This window comes from Pholcus phalangioides, unplaced genomic scaffold (genome assembly GCF_987345545.1).
Source record: "Pholcus phalangioides strain wild (caught in Gottingen) unplaced genomic scaffold, Ppha-v1.0 ptg000039l_1, whole genome shotgun sequence".
Classification (NCBI taxonomy): domain Eukaryota; kingdom Metazoa; phylum Arthropoda; class Arachnida; order Araneae; family Pholcidae; genus Pholcus; species Pholcus phalangioides.
In genome coordinates this window covers 18,827,104-18,846,097 of record NW_028301625.1, presented here as the reverse complement: position 1 = coordinate 18,846,097, position 18,994 = coordinate 18,827,104, and the positions used below count along the sequence as shown (strand labels likewise).

General features: G+C 38.1%; 1 protein-coding gene across 5 annotated transcripts in view; it reads right to left on the bottom strand.

The window, feature by feature from the left end:
• Window positions 1–18,994, bottom strand: part of Wnk (Wnk kinase) — a 375,788-nt gene that overhangs the window by 299,697 nt on the left and 57,097 nt on the right. The window contains exon 1 of one of the 5 annotated variants that reach the window (XM_089253911.1): window positions 12,082–12,405. The exons of the other annotated variants lie outside the window; for them this stretch is intronic. The gene's annotated coding sequence lies outside the window, so the exon portion shown is untranslated. Of the gene's footprint in view, window positions 1–12,081; window positions 12,406–18,994 lie in introns of those variants that run through there. 5 annotated transcript variants of the gene reach the window in all.

Here is an 18,994-nt window from a genome sequence, read left to right as displayed (position 1 = left end):
GTTATAAATAGAATATGAAGGAGTTTGTTTAAACAAGTGTGCATATGCGAATGTTTATGCATGTACGTATAAGCATATGCGTATACATATGCGAGTATGCATAAACACGTGTAAGAATTTTTTTAAGTATTCCATGTTTGTGAGTGCATTTCTATGAATATGCATTTTTGTGTAGAATTTTCAATATGCTTTTTTGCACTGTTTTCTCTGCATTATTTTGCGATCAAGACAGAACCGTCTAATTTTCTCTTTTTATTTAAGGGGGTTGGTACACGCGAATTTTACAAAATACTACATTTTCCCATTTTGAAATACTACGAAATTTGTTTTGCGTCTGTGTTAAAGTCTTTGTTCTAGCTGTATTAAAAGTATTTTTGTATAAACTGCTGTCAGGCATTACACATGCTCTAAGGTCTTTCACTAAAATGCGTTTTTCTCAAAACTATGTTTTTTGTTAGATAAGGAACATTTTTTCGAATACCGCTCATTCAAATGACATGAAACTTGGTGTCTCTCAACACTATTCTGTTACATACTTTAACACGAGTTTTTAGGATTTTAATTGTTGGTTACGTTTTAATCGAAATTTAACTCGAACATGCAATTTTTTCAAAAATCATCAAAATTTGCCCTTATTTTGTGCCATAAAAATTTTTAAAATAATTTTAATAAAAAAATCCTCGTGTTAAAGTGTGTAACACTATAGTGTTGAGAGAGACACAAAGTTTCAATACATTTGAATGAGTGGTGTTCGAAAAAATGTTCCTTAACTGACAAAAAACTTAGTTTTGAGAAAAACGCATTTTAGTGAAAAATATTAGCATGTGTAATGAAAGCAGTTTATATAAAAATACTTCAAAAACACTTTTAATACAGCTAGAACAAAAACTTTAACACTGTTAGACGCAGAAAATTTCATAATATTTAAAAATTGGAAAATTTGCGTGCACCAACCCCCTTAAGCACGTTTTCCGACACGGGCTAATAATTGCGAAATTTTATCAGTACGATGTGATATCCACTGTGCGATAGGGATGACCCGGATTTGATCCTAGCAGGCAGCAGTGATGGTCGGATGACGCTGCTATTCTTTATTTTCCCAAATTCGGGGCGAGAATGCGCGCGCGAGTCTGTCTCCCATTTGAAAAAGTCACTCCACAGAGAGGCCAACATCATTTAAAATTCCCGCATAATACGCACAGGCGAAATAAGGGTCCCTGCCGAGTTGTTGCTTCCAAATTTGGAAAACAGATGGCAGCACATCCTTAAATACACTCATGTCCATAAATTGAGGATAATGCCAGCTCCGGCAAATAAAGGTTCAGAAACAAAACAAACGTTACTTATTCATAAAGCCCATTTATTAAACAAAAGATAAAGAACAAAAACGATGGTGTATGTATGATACCATTCATAAAAACTACGATTTTTGCTCCATGGAGCAATTGTAAAAAATATCTCCTTTACAAAAACTTACTATTACATGGTTGGTATGATGGTTAATACATTGTATGTCTCCCATGCGATGAAATACAGTCCGTACAACGCCTAGGCATGCTGAGTATCAAATTATCGATCTGATCTTGGGGAAGATCACTCCACTCAGCAAGCAATGCTCTCCAAAGTTCCGGTACACATGTAGGAGGTGGTTGACGGGCTGCAACTCGTCGGCCAAGCATGTCCTACACATGCTCTATCGGATTCAAGTCAAGTGAGAATGCTGGCCATTCCATACGGGTTATATCCTCAGATTCAAGGCATTCGTTTACGATGTTTGCTCGGTGAGGACGGACGTTGTCATCCATAAATACAAATTCTGCGCCCATGGCACCCCTAAACAAACGTACATGTTGTTCCAGAATGATGTCCCGATAAATTTGGGCTTTCATGGTTCCGGTTTGAACATGCAGATCTGTTCTGGGACCCAGTATAATTCCACTCCAAACGAGCAATGCTGCACCACCGTAACGGTGTCGTTCAATGATGTTGTCTTGGTGGTAACGGGTACCTGGCGTTCTCCATATGAAAGTCCGACGTGAATCAGACTGCAAGCTAAACCTGGACTCGTCGGAAACATTACACAAGCCACTGTTACGATGTCCACATTGCATGTTCTCTATTCCAGGCTAATCGCTGCCGACAGTGAGTTGCCGTGAGCGGAACACATCTGACAGGCCTGCGAGCATATAGACCAATATCTCCCAAACGTCTGTACACGGTTTGCCTTGAAACTGTGGTACCCGTGGCTGCAGATAGCTGGCGAGACAGGTCGGATGCTGTGCTCCATCTGATTCTTTTGGCAGTTACTGTCAAATACCGGTCTTCATTCGGCGTTGTAACTCGGGGGCGACCTGTATTGTAACGTCTACCGACATTTCCGTTATCTTGGAATCGTTGCCAAAGCCTAGAGATGACACTTTGGGCAATTCGAAGTTCCTCGAACAAGGCCTTACAAAACTCTTGTGAACAATTTTACTTCTTTGCCACCATTCCTTATATACCCCCCTCTTACACTCTCGTCATTGTGACGTACTATCGGCATCATCTGGTGGCTTCCTGAAATTTGCATATCATTCTTGCAAATGTTTGTGATAATTCTACAGGTGAAATTTATACTTTAGATTTCGATTTCCGTGCGATTCTGAATTATCCTTAATTTATGGACATGAGTGTAGATAACGTGCATTTTTTTTCCAGGAACAAACAGCATATTCACGGATGCTACCAATGTGTTAAAAATTCCATAGAAATGTTTACGAGTTTCATATACGGTTTTAATAGCGGTCATTCAAAAATATCACACCTTTCGATCGCTTGTTACTGAATTGCCAAAATAATAAAAAATCGAAGTGCTAATAAAATCGTATCAGCGTCAAATTCTTGGCAGTGGACCGAAATTACAGGATTGGATCATTTCGATAAGTTTCCATTATTCTTCAAAGAAAATCAAAACTGGAATCTAATTCTAGTTTTGAATTCATCGCTTCAAGCGAGAACGCTTAGCCTCAATCTTATTAGGAAACATGACCAATTCATGTACTATTCTCTCAACCATGCATTATTCAAATCTAATATTTACATATACTCAAACCTTACATAACGACCTTTCGGCTATAACGTCAATAATTGGCGATCCGGAACGATTCCTTGCTTATAACGTCGATGAAAGGTCCACCTCGGAAATATGACAAATTTTTCAATGACGTTTTCCCAAGATTAGAGATGATCACATCTGGGGAATGTTCGTCTGTTGTTCTACTTGTACTTATAACGTTGAAAATAAGATTTATTGCATGCTTGACGTTAAGACTTGTTGTGACATGACCACTATACGAAAAATTTCCGTATTTTGCCCTTCCCGATTATTTTGGAGACCAACACTAACTCATTTCATCACCAGACTGCTTAGTCAAATAAGTTTAACAGGAGAGTGGGAATGTGCTCTTTCGGAAGTTGTCTACCTTCACACGTGGTGTAATCCAAAGTAACCTCTTTGGATTCGACCTGAGTGATGGTCAGTGGCGGGGGAGATATGTCCCTGTCGGATACTATGGGACCATTGGCGTACGCAAAGGGGTGAATTTGGGGTTCTAACCCCCCTTAAGCCAAGATTAGTGTTATTTTGCAGGAAAAAACGTAAACCCCCTCCCTCAAAAGCAAAAGAAATCTGAAAACCCCCTCGAGAAAATTCTGCGTACGCAATGTATGGTACAGTTCCGGACCTCCTAAACGGCACGAAGATCACAGCTTTTGGTGGAAAAATACTGTTCAACTACAACAAAAACACGAGGAAAGTGAAAATAACTCTGAAGGATGGTACAAAACTTCTTCCGCAGAACACGTTGAAACTAATACGACTGTATAAAAAAGGCGCCTTATTCTAGAAGCTATAGTTGAAACTACCGGAAGTCTACGTCGCCGACACAAACGTGTTCTTCTCAGACATCGTTGAAAATCAGACTGTGTCGGAGATACGCAGACATCTCTCCTGAGGGTTTTTCGCATAAAAGGTAGGGATAACGAGGTTTTTCTGCTTACGATATATAGACCTCAAGACCTCACTACCTACCTTCCAGTATCTCGGAAAGAATTCCAGACTATAGAGATAGTTATACGAAACAGCATCGAGGATATACCGTTCAACAGAGGAAAGTCTATAGTCATCCTTCATTTCCTTATGAGACAGCTCTTATAAAAACCTTCAACCCATCGATTTATCATCAATAACGACCAAGCTACGAAGGCGTTAAGATAAAGGCACCATACCACTGCTGACTGCTGCACCAAGCAGTTTATAGACTGCTATGTACAATCGGCTGGAGAAGGACTGATGAATTATTCTGGTGTTATGATGTATAGAGGTTACGGATTAAGCAATATATTTGGAAGCCTTCTTAGAGTTGCGCTACCTTTCTTGCAAAAACTGTTGAAAAACAAATTTTATGCTCTGGTTCCGATATTGTCAGTGACATGATCAATGGTGAAATCGCCAAGATCGCAGCGAGAAGAATGAGTGCAGCAGGAAAGATACATTTCAAACCATGCACCACCCAGGCTCTGTCGACAATTGCCAATTTCAGCTATTGCCCCGGATGAGGGGTTGGGCGATGTCGGGTGCTTTATTATGCAAATTACAAATGTATTATATGGACGACAATAAGACAAAAAAAGCAAAAATTCACAATAGCAATAAGAGAAAAATAGTTCCTAACAGCAAAAAATTAACAATAGCAATAAGAGAAAAATAATTCCTAACAGCAAAAAATTCGCAATAGTAATAAATTTACAAAAATTACAAAACAGCTCTCCGATATCACCACCACACCAACAGAAGCCTCCATTCAGAGCGGCTGTGTGCTTTCCAGCCACTTGTCATTGAAATCTTGAAGCGGAGGAAAAGTGTCGGGAACGGTCCATGTCTCGAAAAGAATATGGTCTCTCTGCTCCAAGACCTTTCTTTCCACTGGATGGTTGGTATCACCCGGTGGATCTATCTGCCGTGTGTCGGGGTGGTCCCAGTATTTTTGCATTCGTAGGCAATCTTGAATGATGAAGCGAATCGAATCTATCTTACTTCAGAGCAATGCCTTGCCTAGTAGTTCCATTTGTTCCATTGTAGTTCCTATTGTAGATACCATTTGTTCTTATTAAAGAATTTCCGGACATGAATGAGGATAGCTCTTTTGTAGCTGCAAACTTGAGCGAGGGTTGTATCTCCAATTATGTAAGAATGATCTGGTAAGTTTTTCACCTGGAGCTTCATTTCCAAAAGCTGGCCCTGTGGGAAAAAGAAAACCCGTTAAAACATGAATCTCGTACACAGAAATTCAATACAGCTAAATTAATTGCGACAAACCTGAATTTAAACCCACACGGAATAAATAAAAATGAAGGCTTCGTTACACAAAATAAAATATCTTACCTCAGTTTTGATTTTCTTTGCTGAGGGACTTGAATCCGCCATAATTCCAACGTACATCTTTTCAGAACTCTAGCAGAAATGATAAGCACAGACTACGAACAAAGTAGCAAAGAAACGGGGGTGCACTCATTGAAATCAAGGACCCAAGAACCTCGAAATTGAACGAATGTGGTCCCCGAGAGAACCACCTATACAAGAAATTTCTTCCTCGAGCGTTGAGGAGAGTTTAGCTTTTGAGTTTCAGATCCAAACTAAAAAATATTTTCCGTTTAAAGGCTCTGCCTCAATACCAGTCTGTCCCACACCGTACTATGTTAGCTCTCTGAAGTTTATGTTCCTGTATGATATCACCATGGTAAACATTGACACCCAGAAACACTTTTCGACATGATCCTGCATGATATCAGTAATGAGAATTCATCGGAAAGGAGGGGGAGTCTTGAATGACGTTCATCATCATCATCAACATGTAGTGATGCGTGCACGTTGAGACACGAAAAACCACATTTATTTAATCTGGAACACATTAATCGGTGTCAATAAACAATTGGGGACTAGATATCGGTCATTCAAGTCCGAAAATAATCACAACCCCGTCATCATAACAAGAAAAATATTCAGGAACATTTGAAAAAATAAATAAAAATAAGGGCTACCAGTTGTGGGAAATGAAAATAAGCCCAATCAATTGTGAAAAATCAAAATAACGGCTACCCCAGTTGTGAAAAATCAAAATAAGCGCAACGCCATAGTCATTACAAGAAAAATAACACGTAAGATCAATGGATAAATCAAAATAAGGACGACTAGCGGCGAGAAATAAAAATAGGTAGAACCAATTGTGAAAATAAATTTTTTCCTTCAATGTGAAAAAAATTAGGAATATTTTCAGTGCGAAAAAAATATCGCCTCCTTGTAAAAATTTTAGATAACTACTATCACGATTCATCATCGTATGAATGAACCGAGTTTAATCTATTTGCCAACTATTCTCAAAAGCCATTATCACTCGCAAAAAAAAGAACCCCCCCCCCCCCAAGCAGTTTTATTGACTATTTGCACGGTAGTGGTTAATCGCTAACTACAACCGAACACCTTCCCCCCGGCAAAAAAAAATCATATCACAAAAAAAAAAAAAAGAGACCAAGAAAAGGAGGTGGAATTGAATACCGTCTCTCGGATGTGTGTTTCAAGTATAGATTACCGACAAAAAAAAGCGGCGACGCAAACTTCCACAAAGAAAAGCTCCCCGAACAAAAATAATGTGAAAGGACGTCATACCTTTCGCATTTGTAAGGGCCGAATCTTATAAGAAAAAAATTATAATGTAGGAATATATCACCGAAATCCTCACACGTAACTTCCACCATAAGCATGCCGTATTCGCGTTCACTGGCAACGTACATACTACTGACGATTATGGCCCCCACATAGGGGGAGCTGACAAGGCCCGGGACGGTTCTCATCATTTTTTGCTTTTTCACGCTATAAATTAACTACAGAAGGGGCCGTTAAAAGTCTGGCCGAGGGGACCGCAAAATATCCCAGACTAGGGGCCCCGCTACAGGGTGTGGGGGCCATGCTGACGACTCTTGCGGGAGGTTGACAGTACTTCAACCTCCTTGTCAACCGTGTGCCCCCAGCCCTAAAACCTGATTTTTCTGAGTAATGCAAGACCCTCGGTATAACGTCATCACTTTTAACGCTGTCCGGGCCTATAACGTCGCTTTTTATTGGTCCCTGCCAAAGTGAGCTGGGATTACTCGTCAGTAAGTCACCCGGCTCAAAGGGTCATTTTTATTCGGTCCCCAAGGGTGACATCATACCGAGGTTTGACTGTACTAAGTCGCACACCATTGTTTACTGCGCAAAATGTGCATGACTATTCGTCTCGCTTTTAAAGAAACTCTTTGGATAATTTCATCGTTCTCAATAGATAGTCTACATTAAGGCTCTTATTGATGAACCACCATTACTTATCCTGTGAAAAGTAAGTATAACGAGGTGACTTTTATAAGAAATTTAATTGAAAGGCGTTTCTGGTGCTCCAGAGATTGGACAAATGAGAAGCCGAATTTTCCCTTTGCCTTTAATTGACCGTACCAGAAAAATTACTGTGGGTGGCACGAAAATGCATGCACACTTGCTCCTTGTGACAGAGTACATTCTTATTTCTAGTATTACGGTTCCAGGCCTTTTCTATTCCTTCAAGTGTCCTCATCTCCGTCGTCAAGATATGGCCAAAAAGTGTGATCTCATGTGAATTTTTACTATCGGAAATTTTTTTAAATAAAATATTTGCCTAAAGCCTAAGTTGTCGCTCTTCGTAACTTGCCATCCGGGTGCACAGCACCTTTTGCACCCTCGCTTATGCCGTCCCTGGGTAATTTCATCGATATTTGGCAAAACGCCCCCCAATTCTCGTATATACCAATCTCTCGTATTTTTCTCGATCAAATTGATCACCCTAATCCAATGTTTCCCAAAGTGTGCGTAGTGGCTTTTAGGGGCGTCACTGCGAGCTGTAGATATTGATTTGTGTGCCTATTTAAGCTTTGAAGGGATTCTTTTATAGCCGCTGTGGTGGTCGAGTGGTCATAGCGACGGCCTCGCATCGCGAAGACCCGCGGTCGAATCCCACCGTCGCCACAATGGTGGTCGACTGAAGTTGGTTTTTGGTCGTTCCCAACTTCGGAGCACAAATGCGAGCCGATATCCCCGTTAAAAAATCTCCACAGAGAGTAACAGGCCTACAGCAGTACAATTATTCAATCATTAAACTTCATTCAGTTAGAAAAAGTGATGGCAGCACTACACATAACAAACATTACACAAAAACAGAAGTATTACACGGAATGGGCTGGTGAAGTCTTTACTTGTTAACTAGGCGAGAAGACTCTTCAATTGCTTCATTACGAGGACTTGAAGGCATCGACTAGAAGTAGAGGCTTAAGGTCCAATCCGCTCCTTCTCATAGTGCAGCCCGTAAGTAGCCATGTTTAACACATGGTAAAAGAACGCGAATGAGCTTCCTTCAACCCGCACTGGCCAGGGTGGAGGATTATGGCCGAAAACCCTCTAAAAAAAGAATCATGAACTTTGTCTATAAACTAAGACCCTCAGTCCCCAGCAGTCTGAGTGTCTCTGGTTACGGCAGCGACCAGCAAGACATTAAGACAGAGGGTGCTAGGAATCTCTGGGTTGGATGAGGCTGCCATAAGATGACCACCTTTGCCACGCATAACGGACGATCTTTCATCAGAAAATCGTTTACTGGAGTTGGAAGCAGCACTGGAAAGAATAAATTGGGACATCTTAGGCATCTGTGAAGTAAGGAGGAGAGGAGAAAATCCAACTCGCCAGTGCACATGTATTTTACTAACATGTAAAGAGGAACAGATAATGGAAGAACTAGTGGAGTAGGATTTCTCATTCATAGAAAGTGGAAAAATCACATCGTTGAGTTAGATAGCACATCTGAATAGAGTTACAAAGTTGGTTATGCAAATATCAAGACGACACCGGATAAAGATTATTCAAGTCTATACACCAACAACAAGCTATTCTGGGGAACAAGAAGACTTATGAAGAATTAGACGAGATGAATTAAAGGAAAACGTATCAAAATAGTAATGGGTGACTTTAATGCTAGAATTGGAGAGAGTAGAAATGGCGAAGCTCAGTCGGGAGGAAACAGACTAGTCGAATTTGTAGAGAGCGAACAGTTATGCATCATGAATTCATTTTTTAAGAAGAAAGTGGGTGTGGAGAAGCCTAACTGGAACAAGTGAGATCGACTACATCCTATCTAATAAGAAGCATATGATAAAAGACTGCAGTGTTCTTAACAAATTCAATGCAAGAAGCGAACATCGACTGGTGAGATGTAGAATAATGCTTAACACTAGAATGAAAAGAGCAAAACTCATCAAAAATGCAAAAACTGTCATCGATATGACAAATTTTCAAGAACATCGATTCCAGTTAGAAGAGAAGAATCGATTTGATTTGTTATATAACACCACTGAAGATGGACAAGATGTCACCATCGACTGGTGAGATGTAGAATAATGCTTAACTGCATTAATAATGCTCGGATATACGAGAAGATTGGAATAACGCAACGATGGTTCTTCTCTACAAAAAAATGCGAAAAAGAGGATATCAAGAATTATAGACCAATCAGTCTCTTATCAGTAACTTATAAAATCTTCACCAAAGTGTCAGGCTTGAATCCACATTGGACGAAACCCAATCAAAAGAACAAGTAGGTTTTAGAAGTGGATTTAGTACACTGGATCACATCCAAACAATCAGGGAACTCAAAGACGCAACGAATTACTATTGCATATGGCCTTCATTGATTTTGAGAAAGCGTTTGATTCTATCTTCACATCTGTTGTTGTTACAGCACTAGATGTGATTGGGGGAGGGGGGGGGTAGAGAACAACACATCAATATCATTAAGAAAATATGACAAAGCAACTGCAACCATTCATTTGGATAAAGGAAAAGCAAAAGATTAAACCTGGAAGAGGAGTCAGACAAGGTGGTACTATCTTACCAAAGCTCTTTACCTCTGTTTTAGTAGTATTCAGAAAACTGGATTGGGACGAGAAAGTAATTGAAATAAATGGAGAATTTCTCAACCATTTGCGTTTTGCCGACGACATTGTTAATATCAGCTGTAATCCAGGAGAACTAGAAGAAATGATACAAGAACTGGCGAGTATTCAGGTGAAAATGAATCTGCAAAAGATTAAGTTAAGTTCAACTCTTTTGCTTTGAAGACAAGAGATCCTACTAAACAACACAGAGATAGGAGAATTGGAAAGCTATGTATACCTGGGACAAGAAATTACTATGGACAATAGAATCATCAATGAAATAAACAGAAGAATTAGGATCGGCATGGAGCACTTCTGACAAAAACTAATTCTGAAGAGCCACATGTCATTGTGCCTGAAAAGAAAAGTGTTTAACCAGTGTGTGCTACCAGCTCTGACTTATGGAGCTGAAACATGGACACTCACAAGCAAAATGACAAAGGCTACAGACCACAAAAGAGCATGGGAAGATGTATGTTAGGCATCGCAAGGAGAGACAGAAAACGAATCACTTGGATAAAAAGCCACACAAAGGTATATATCACATCACGAAAAGAATTAAACGTTTAAAATGGAAATGGGCTGGACATACTGCAAGAAGACAGGATAACAGATGGATCACTAGTATTCTGGATTGGTATCCCCGTGATGTTAAACGTCCGAGGTGGCGTCCAAACGCACGATGGATCGACGAGATCCGAAAAGTTGCTGGAGTCAGCTGGAAGGCAAAAGCGTCAGACAGAGTAAAATGGAAAAATTTAGAGACCCTCATCCAACAGTGGATAGAAAAGGGACGATACAGAAACAAACTTCTTGTTAGGTTCACAACACGTGCACGCACATTCCGGTATGTACCAATTTGTTAGAAATTCCGTAGAGGAATGTGTGTGAAGTGCATGTACGGTTGAGTAGTAGTAGTAATTATTTTATAAATGAAAATATCAATTAAACTATTCTGGGGAGCCCCGCGATTAACGTTGAACTAGGCAAGGGAGCCGCTGTTGACAAAAGTTTGAAAATTACTGCCCTAATCAAAGAAAAACTTCATGCAAAGTATTTGATTGTGTCCGATTATATTTTTTGTCAAAAAATACTTGAAATGTTAACCTTGGTTGTAACGACAAAATTTCGGGGACTGCTATGTCGTTATAACTGAGAGTTTGACTATATACACACAAACATTCAAGCGTACTGTTTATTGACTAATAGTGTTTCTCAACGTTTTTCAGCTCATGGCTCCCTTAGAACCATATTTTCTTCTCGTGGCCCCGTCTCATCAGGGCCCCACACCCTCATCCAAGAGCGAGATCTTTTTTACTTATTGAATTGAATGTAATCAAAACAAAATTTATAACGAACAAAAATTTTACAAATTAGATATATGGAACTTTGGGCCACGCATGGGTTCAGAGAAGGTGGGCGATCATTCCTTATAAGTCAAATTTTATGGGAAAAACAGGTGTATAAAATACGGGACTACCCAACGAACGTACATAATAAATCGAAACTCCCAATACATCACTCTGGATCCGCGCTTACCCTGGGCTAGGGTTCAGTGAGCTTCCGTCTAGTGAAGGAGGCATATTTTTTATGCATGGCTTTATCATCATCATGTGTCCCGGGCAAAGTGATGTTATTGGGGGAGGGGCATACTTAAATGGAAGTAACAGCTAGATATATATTTACATATATATACACATTTGAAATTCATAATACCGGGTCTCATCATGTAGGCCCCTATGGATATGCGGTCACGAATCATGCCCCCCCCCCCCATGGATTAAGAAGGTGTGCTGGTTCTCTTTCGGAATTTTGAAAGTACTCACGTTTTACCCCCACCATATTTCACTTAAAAGCTTTAATCCTTCACAGCTCTCTGCGGCCCCTTCGCAACTTATCGCGGCTCCCCTTTCATCTGATTTCACCAGTGGCCCCTTAGAATATCCCAGGGCCACATAGCCCCCAGCTGGTGGAAAACCCCAGTATTGATAAATACATACTAAAAAGCGAATTAATAACAGCTTAATAAAATAAATCAAAATTTCTTCTCACCTCTCAAAAAGATGACAATGGTATCCAATCCATCATGACACTCACAAACACAATATCCCTTACGAAGCATATGATAAGCAGTAAATCCAGGGGGGGGGGGGGGTTTCATAGAATGACAACAGATGCAAGCGACTTCGCTCTCTCTCGCGAAACCAAAATGAAACTGTTCGCCCTTTCAAATAGCGCTCCTAAAGACGAATGACAGAGAGGAGGAGGAATAGAGAGAGACGAGTGTGACGTGAAAAGGAAGATCGCAGTCGCACGTTCTCGCTCCGCACGCAGACCCTGGATCAGAGCCAGATCAACGAGGCCACGTGATGCACGTGGCTGGCGGCGCACAGACGATCAAACAAAAAAAAAAACAAACTTTCTCGCAGAAAATGCGAGCCGCCTGTTTCCATCTGACAATGCCAAATTTCATATACATTGTCGTGGGCTAATATGATCTATAAGGAAATCGAACATCTTTTGAATCATCGATTGGATGGAAGGTCGTTGAAATAATCTATAAACGTCTGGAATAAAAAATAAGAGCAGATAATCATTTAAAACTGCTCGAATTCGCGCCATCGCAGCATCAAACTACTATTCTACCTGAGGAGAGATTTCACTTCAAACGTAGGTACACCATTGTGCCTTTCAACGCCAACAACGTTTTCTTTTCCTTTTTTTTTTTTTCTCAACCGATTTCTACCTTGAGGGGAAGAAATTGGCCTTACCTACACAGCGTTTCAAAAGATGCGCCGTACCAGTAAACTGGCGCCATTGCTCCGCAAACTGACAAGACGCAGCTGTCAAAAGCAAAGCCGGTTCGGACCGAGCTCTAGAAAAATGAATATCTCGAAAACCACACACACCGTAAAAAAAATTTAAAACATATGCTATGCCTATGGCGATCGATTCTACAAGAGATGATAAATGTTTACCGCAGAAGTTAACAAGCATGCATGAATGGATACTTATGACTGAAGCGCTGAATACTCTAAAATATACGATATGCAAATTAAAAGATAAAACAAATAATTTTTTTGGCTGATTTCTTCCGTAACCAGTTTCTTAGTAAATAACAATTGAGATGACCACTTGAGTTGTGCATTGATTTTGCATATTATTTTCGTTGATGTGTATAACACAACTGAACTGGAAACCAGAAAAAACAAGTAAAAGTATGAAATTTTTCCACGGAAATTTTTGTTTCGTCACAGAAAAATGTATATTTCAAGTCTTAAACGCCGAATAAAATATTGGATACACTACTAATTTTGACCATACTTTTTTATACGCATTGGAGATCCACTCATGTGTTTCTCCTAATTCATCTCTAAATATTTAAATGGTAAAAAATTTGGTTTGCAAAGTTTTTTTTCGGAAAGCTTTTGAACATTGAACAAAAAAAGATTAATGAAATTAAATAAACACTATGTGCTAATTTAAATGTGAAGTTGTAAATTTAATTTCCATAAACTATGAAAAAATCATTTTCTTTAAAATTGAGTACAAGTGATATATAATTCGGCTAATTTAAAATCATTAAATAGCATTACATTTTCACGATTGCATATTTATTTAGATAGGTCAAATTAAGTAAATTAAATTTGGATTGCATAACTGATAAAATTTTGAGATATGTGTATGTAAAACTGATTTTTAAAAAAATATCGTGGTCATGATAATCAGATGCACCCAAGTGTGATGTTAACAAGCTACTTAATTTAATATAATGAGCCATAGGCGTACGCAGAATTCTCTCGGGGGGGGGGGTGGTTTACGTTTTTCATGCAAAATAACACTATAATCTCGGCTCCTTGCATATGCCAATGTAATACGCAATATACGGTACGAGAAGGGCTTTTTCACTTCAGTTACTAGTATATTATACGGAGAAGGATTTTCTCAAGGGTTTACTGACATATAATGACCTCTGAATGATCATATGCATCGAATAGCGTGATGACAATTGCCAAGAGTGCTGTGAAATGACTTTTTTACTTCTCCAAGCTTGTGTGAGTATGTACATACAAAAGAAATAAAATCGCACACACATCAAAATTGATAGATTTGGAAAGGAATTAAGAGAGAGAGAGAGAGAAAAGGCAAATCGGCAAGGAATTCGTTTCCCTTTTCCACTGGTCTTGGCAGGTTCTTGACACACTATAACAATGGCATACAAATAAAAAAGATCCGTTGTTCCATTTTGTTGGACTACAGTCATTTATGGTTTAGTAGTAGTAATTTATGCACGCAGATGTATAACTAAACAAAAACGTAGTGTTGATTCTGTGAATAGAAAAAGACAGATATGTCAATAGCCTACACTGGATTCAAATCCAGACTTGCTCGATTAAAATATACGACTGCTGGAAGCAAACACAAGACAAACTGAAAAAAATTTGTTCAAACTACAGTAAAACAAATGTCCTATATCAGCGTTTCTCAACCTTTCTGAATCCAAGGACCAGTAAAATGTCGGAAACAATTCGACGGACCACAAAATTAAAACATGATGGTGTCCCGTATTTTACGGGACGGCGGAACAAGCAGATTTATGAATGTTCTATTTTATATAGCTTTATACTATTTTCAGGGCGAGTTCTGGATATTTTTCAAGTATAAGCGAATATTTTGGGTAAAAAATCGCCCCTTCCCCTTCAGTTAGCACCTGCTGTGGCTGTGTAGTTCGCAGGATTCATGATCCGGCCCTTACCATTTTAGATAGTTTTATATCATTTTATACATCTGTTCTGATTTTTTTCAATGACGCTTATTTGAATTTGGAACGCTTACTAAACTCGTGAATGACGAGTATTTTTATAGCTTATTAGATCATATTCTGATAAAGTATGGCTTTAGAACCACATTTCAATTCTTTGTGACTTCCAGTAGTCCTTCATTTCCTAACTATTTGTAATTTTTTAGCAATTTTTGCAACGATTGTTGATTTTGCCGACTTATGGTAAAGTTTTTGATGACAATTGGATGATGTCTAGTATTTGAGATCCTACCCGCATTTTACTTAATGAAATATGGTCTTCAAATCAAAACGAATGGTTTTTTTTTCGAGAAAAACATCTTCATTCAGGCTACTGCATATTTTGCAATGATTAGTAATTTGATGGTAATGATTCGATGATTGTATTTTTTGTTTTTTTTTTGTTTTGACTACAATTAGTGATATCCCGTATTTATAGTGTCGCAGTTTCATCGATTAGATGTGGTGACTCCAAGTATGAAGCTGTAATTTCCATTTGAATCAATAAGAATATCACTATGTAGTATCAACTAAAATAATTGAACATTTTTTGCAATTGATTTGGAAGTTAATTATCAAATGTGCCTGCGGACCACCTTTGTCATCCTCAAAGACCATCTATGGTCCGCGGACCATAGGTTGAGAAACGTTGTCCTATACGATAGATAAAATTTTCCACGATGTCCAGGCGGAGTGAAGTAGAGACTTTTGTTAATTTAATCCCATGACTAAGGTTGTTATGAAATTTTATGTCTCGGTCTATATATAAAGAGCCAAGAGTCGACAATAAAAAGAAACATTCATAGAAACGTCGGAATGCATCTGATGAAAACTACGCGACGGATGTTGTTTTCTGTTGCTGGCTTTGTCTTCCCAATTTAGATTATACACGTGACTCTACGTTGCTTTAGTTTTGAGAATTAATTTAGTCTAGCTGGAATTAGAATCAGGATAACAGAAATCAAAATTATGAATTTTGTTGTCTGAGGTATTCAAAATTTCAAGTTCTCGGAATTCAAAATTGTATGTTTAGAGCAGAGGTTACCAACGTTTCAGCTCACGCGGAACCCTTGATAGTTACGAGACGGTTCTACGGAAGCCTAACAAACATTAGTATCTCTCGAATAGATATATAAGTATAAATCCGTAAGTTTGGCGACCGCTGGTCTAAAGGAGTAACGTTCTGACGTTAAAAAGGAAAATAAATTAATTGTATGAAACATATCGAGTGGTTCATACTTTCATATATTATAGTAATATCAATATCAATTCTTTAAATCACCAATATGAATTCTTCAAGACCTTTCCTATTAGATGAAGTTTTACTGAAAGCCTAACAAACATGCTTTTATTTCTATGGTGGAAAAAAAGAAAAGCCAAGAGCTGAGCTTCCTATTTTGTTAGGAATGTGTTAAAAATAGACATTAAGGGGAGATATAATTTGATAAATCGTATTTTGAATTTCGTATAATAAAAAATTGGTCGATATTTTTTGTCGATATGAATAATAGCGACAGAAAAGCAAATCGATCAAGACTTTAACGCCATCTGTTGAGGAGTCTGAAGACTATGCGAGGAATAAAATTACTTAAATACGTGTAATGAATCGATTATAACCTTAATGGTGTTAATGTATAAAAATAAAGAGATAAACCATATATATATTCAAAATAAATGTTGATGATATCAGCAAATAATTTTCCAGAATCCGGATACCCACAAAAGTTCTAATATTACGATCACTTGGCGAAAACCACACGTCATTTACGAGTGATCGATTTAACCCTTTAAGCGTCATTGACGAGATGTCTCGAATCTTTAAAAACCTTATTAAAAACTCTTATTTTAGCATTGACAAGCCCAGATATATTGTGAAGAAGTTTCTCAATGGACCACTTTTCCCTATACCCCTTAGTTTGCACCTGCTGGAAATCGAAAAAAAAAGCCTACTACTACTACTACAAAAGGTATGGCAATTTTGAAGGGAGTTTAATGATTTCTGCTATATGCCACTTAAAAGTTCAACTTTATTTACGTGAATTGGTTAGGTTAACCTGTATAAATCTATAGTAGTTGGTAAATGAATCGAATGCATTTGCAAGATGTTTTGATTTTTTTCAATTTCATCTTTCATTGGATTCCACACACACTTGTATGTTGCAGGAAAAATGAAGGTGAATCATGGCTGTAGATATAGAACCCCCCCCCCCCCACCACCAGAGTCAAAGTAGGAGCCGACTGATCCAATGTATATGCGTATATATGAACTGACATCATCATATCATAATGCTCCCCAGCAATCATCATCGTGCCCCCAGACTTTTAAGTCTATCTCCGCCTATGAGCTGCATGCAAGTTACACTAGATTCAATGTACAATTGGAAACATTCGAATTTTATTTTTAATGACTTTATATGAGTGATATATCGAATATTTTTCGTTGTTTGAAGACTTGTGTATGTGTTCGCTCTCACTCAATTTATAAATACAGGGTGGGCAAAAAGTCCGTAAAAACTTCAAAAATGAATAAAAACTGGAAAAAAAGAGAAAATTAAAAAAATTTTTTTTAGACCTGACATGCATTTTTTTCATAATCGATTATCCGCCATAACTCGAAAACGGTTTGAGATAGGACAGGGTTGGTGGGGTGTTTCACATGATCCACTTGGGCTCGTTCGTTGGACAGAATAGGTCGGATTCATTCTGTATATACCAGTCATTTTCTCACATTTCAGGGGGGCGCTTACTCCCAGTCCTCCCCTCTCACTTACGGCCTTGAAAAATTCTTTTACCATTTTTGCTTGTTTTGAGTGCACTACTGTCAATTGTGGAAATCATAATGTGACATTTATAATGTAAAAAAAGTTGTAAAAATTTCAAAAAAACCTAATAATAAACATAATAATTCTCAACAAAAGTTTAATTTTATACTTTGCGTTTTGATTTTGCAATTGAAGTATCAGCAAATTGAAGCGTTCGGGGATACATAAAAAACATCGAGCCAATCATGAACTAAAAATGGTCATCATAAGTTAGTCGGCGTAATGACACAATGCCATCGTCACCGAGTTATAGCCGAGGGTGTGAGGTGGAATAGCAAACTAGTACCGCAAAAAGTTACGAATATACGTGGAAAGAAAGGAGCACAGGGTAGAAGAGAAAGAAAAATAGAGGTATAATAATCAGTGAATTATATTAGTTCATGCCCAGACGTCTTTGGTGCACATGAACGTCTTTCTCTATAATAAATGGGCGATAAAGAGTCATACGACATACTCGCTGCGTTGCAAGTCGTAAAGATTTGCGCTCACAGTGCGACACGACGGTGCAGGAATTATGTAACGAAGCAACATTATACACCTACATAGTCTTTCGTCTTTCTTACTCAGAAGAAAAAAAAATATCAGAATCTCAATAAGCCACTTTTCGCGGCGGTCGTTAATAGTCAACCACAGAGAAGAGAACAAAGGCAAAAGATATTTTCCAATGACATTTAGCTAGAAAACCATTATAAGAATGAAAAAGACGGAAAATAGATGTGGTAGAGGTGGAAGTAAAGATAATATCATTTGAGAAAAAAAAAAGGCAGAAAAGAGAAGAATTAATTCAAAAACGACATTTTTGTGTTTGGGAAAAATAGGAAAATTGATCAAAACAAGTTAAAATTACGAAACTCTTATCTAGCATAGCAGACTTGAGAGAAAAAAAGAAACAAAACAAAAAAAAATCCGAGTTTTTTTGTTTTGTTTTTTTAATTAATCGCTCTACGTTGTTGAAAAACAATCAACGGAGTTTCTTAAAACGATAGTACCAGAAAAGCCGATGCTCAGCCACAACTTGGAAATTTATAATGGATTTCATACATTTATTATGGAATTGGATTAGGTGTTGAAAATTAAAATTGAGCTATTGACTTCGAGTGAAATCGGCTATGAGTGAAAACTTCATTATTAGGTGGACGCGAGCATATTTCAAAAAATTTGAACATCAATATAAAATAATACAATAATAGTTATTATTATCCCAATCCATTTCTGGAAAATCAAGGTTCCTCTTTAGAGTAGACACATGCACATGTGATGTGATATAAATTTATTTATATTGTTTTGTGAGCATTTCCATTCTTACACGAAAGAAACAGATGTACACCAATTACTTTCATGG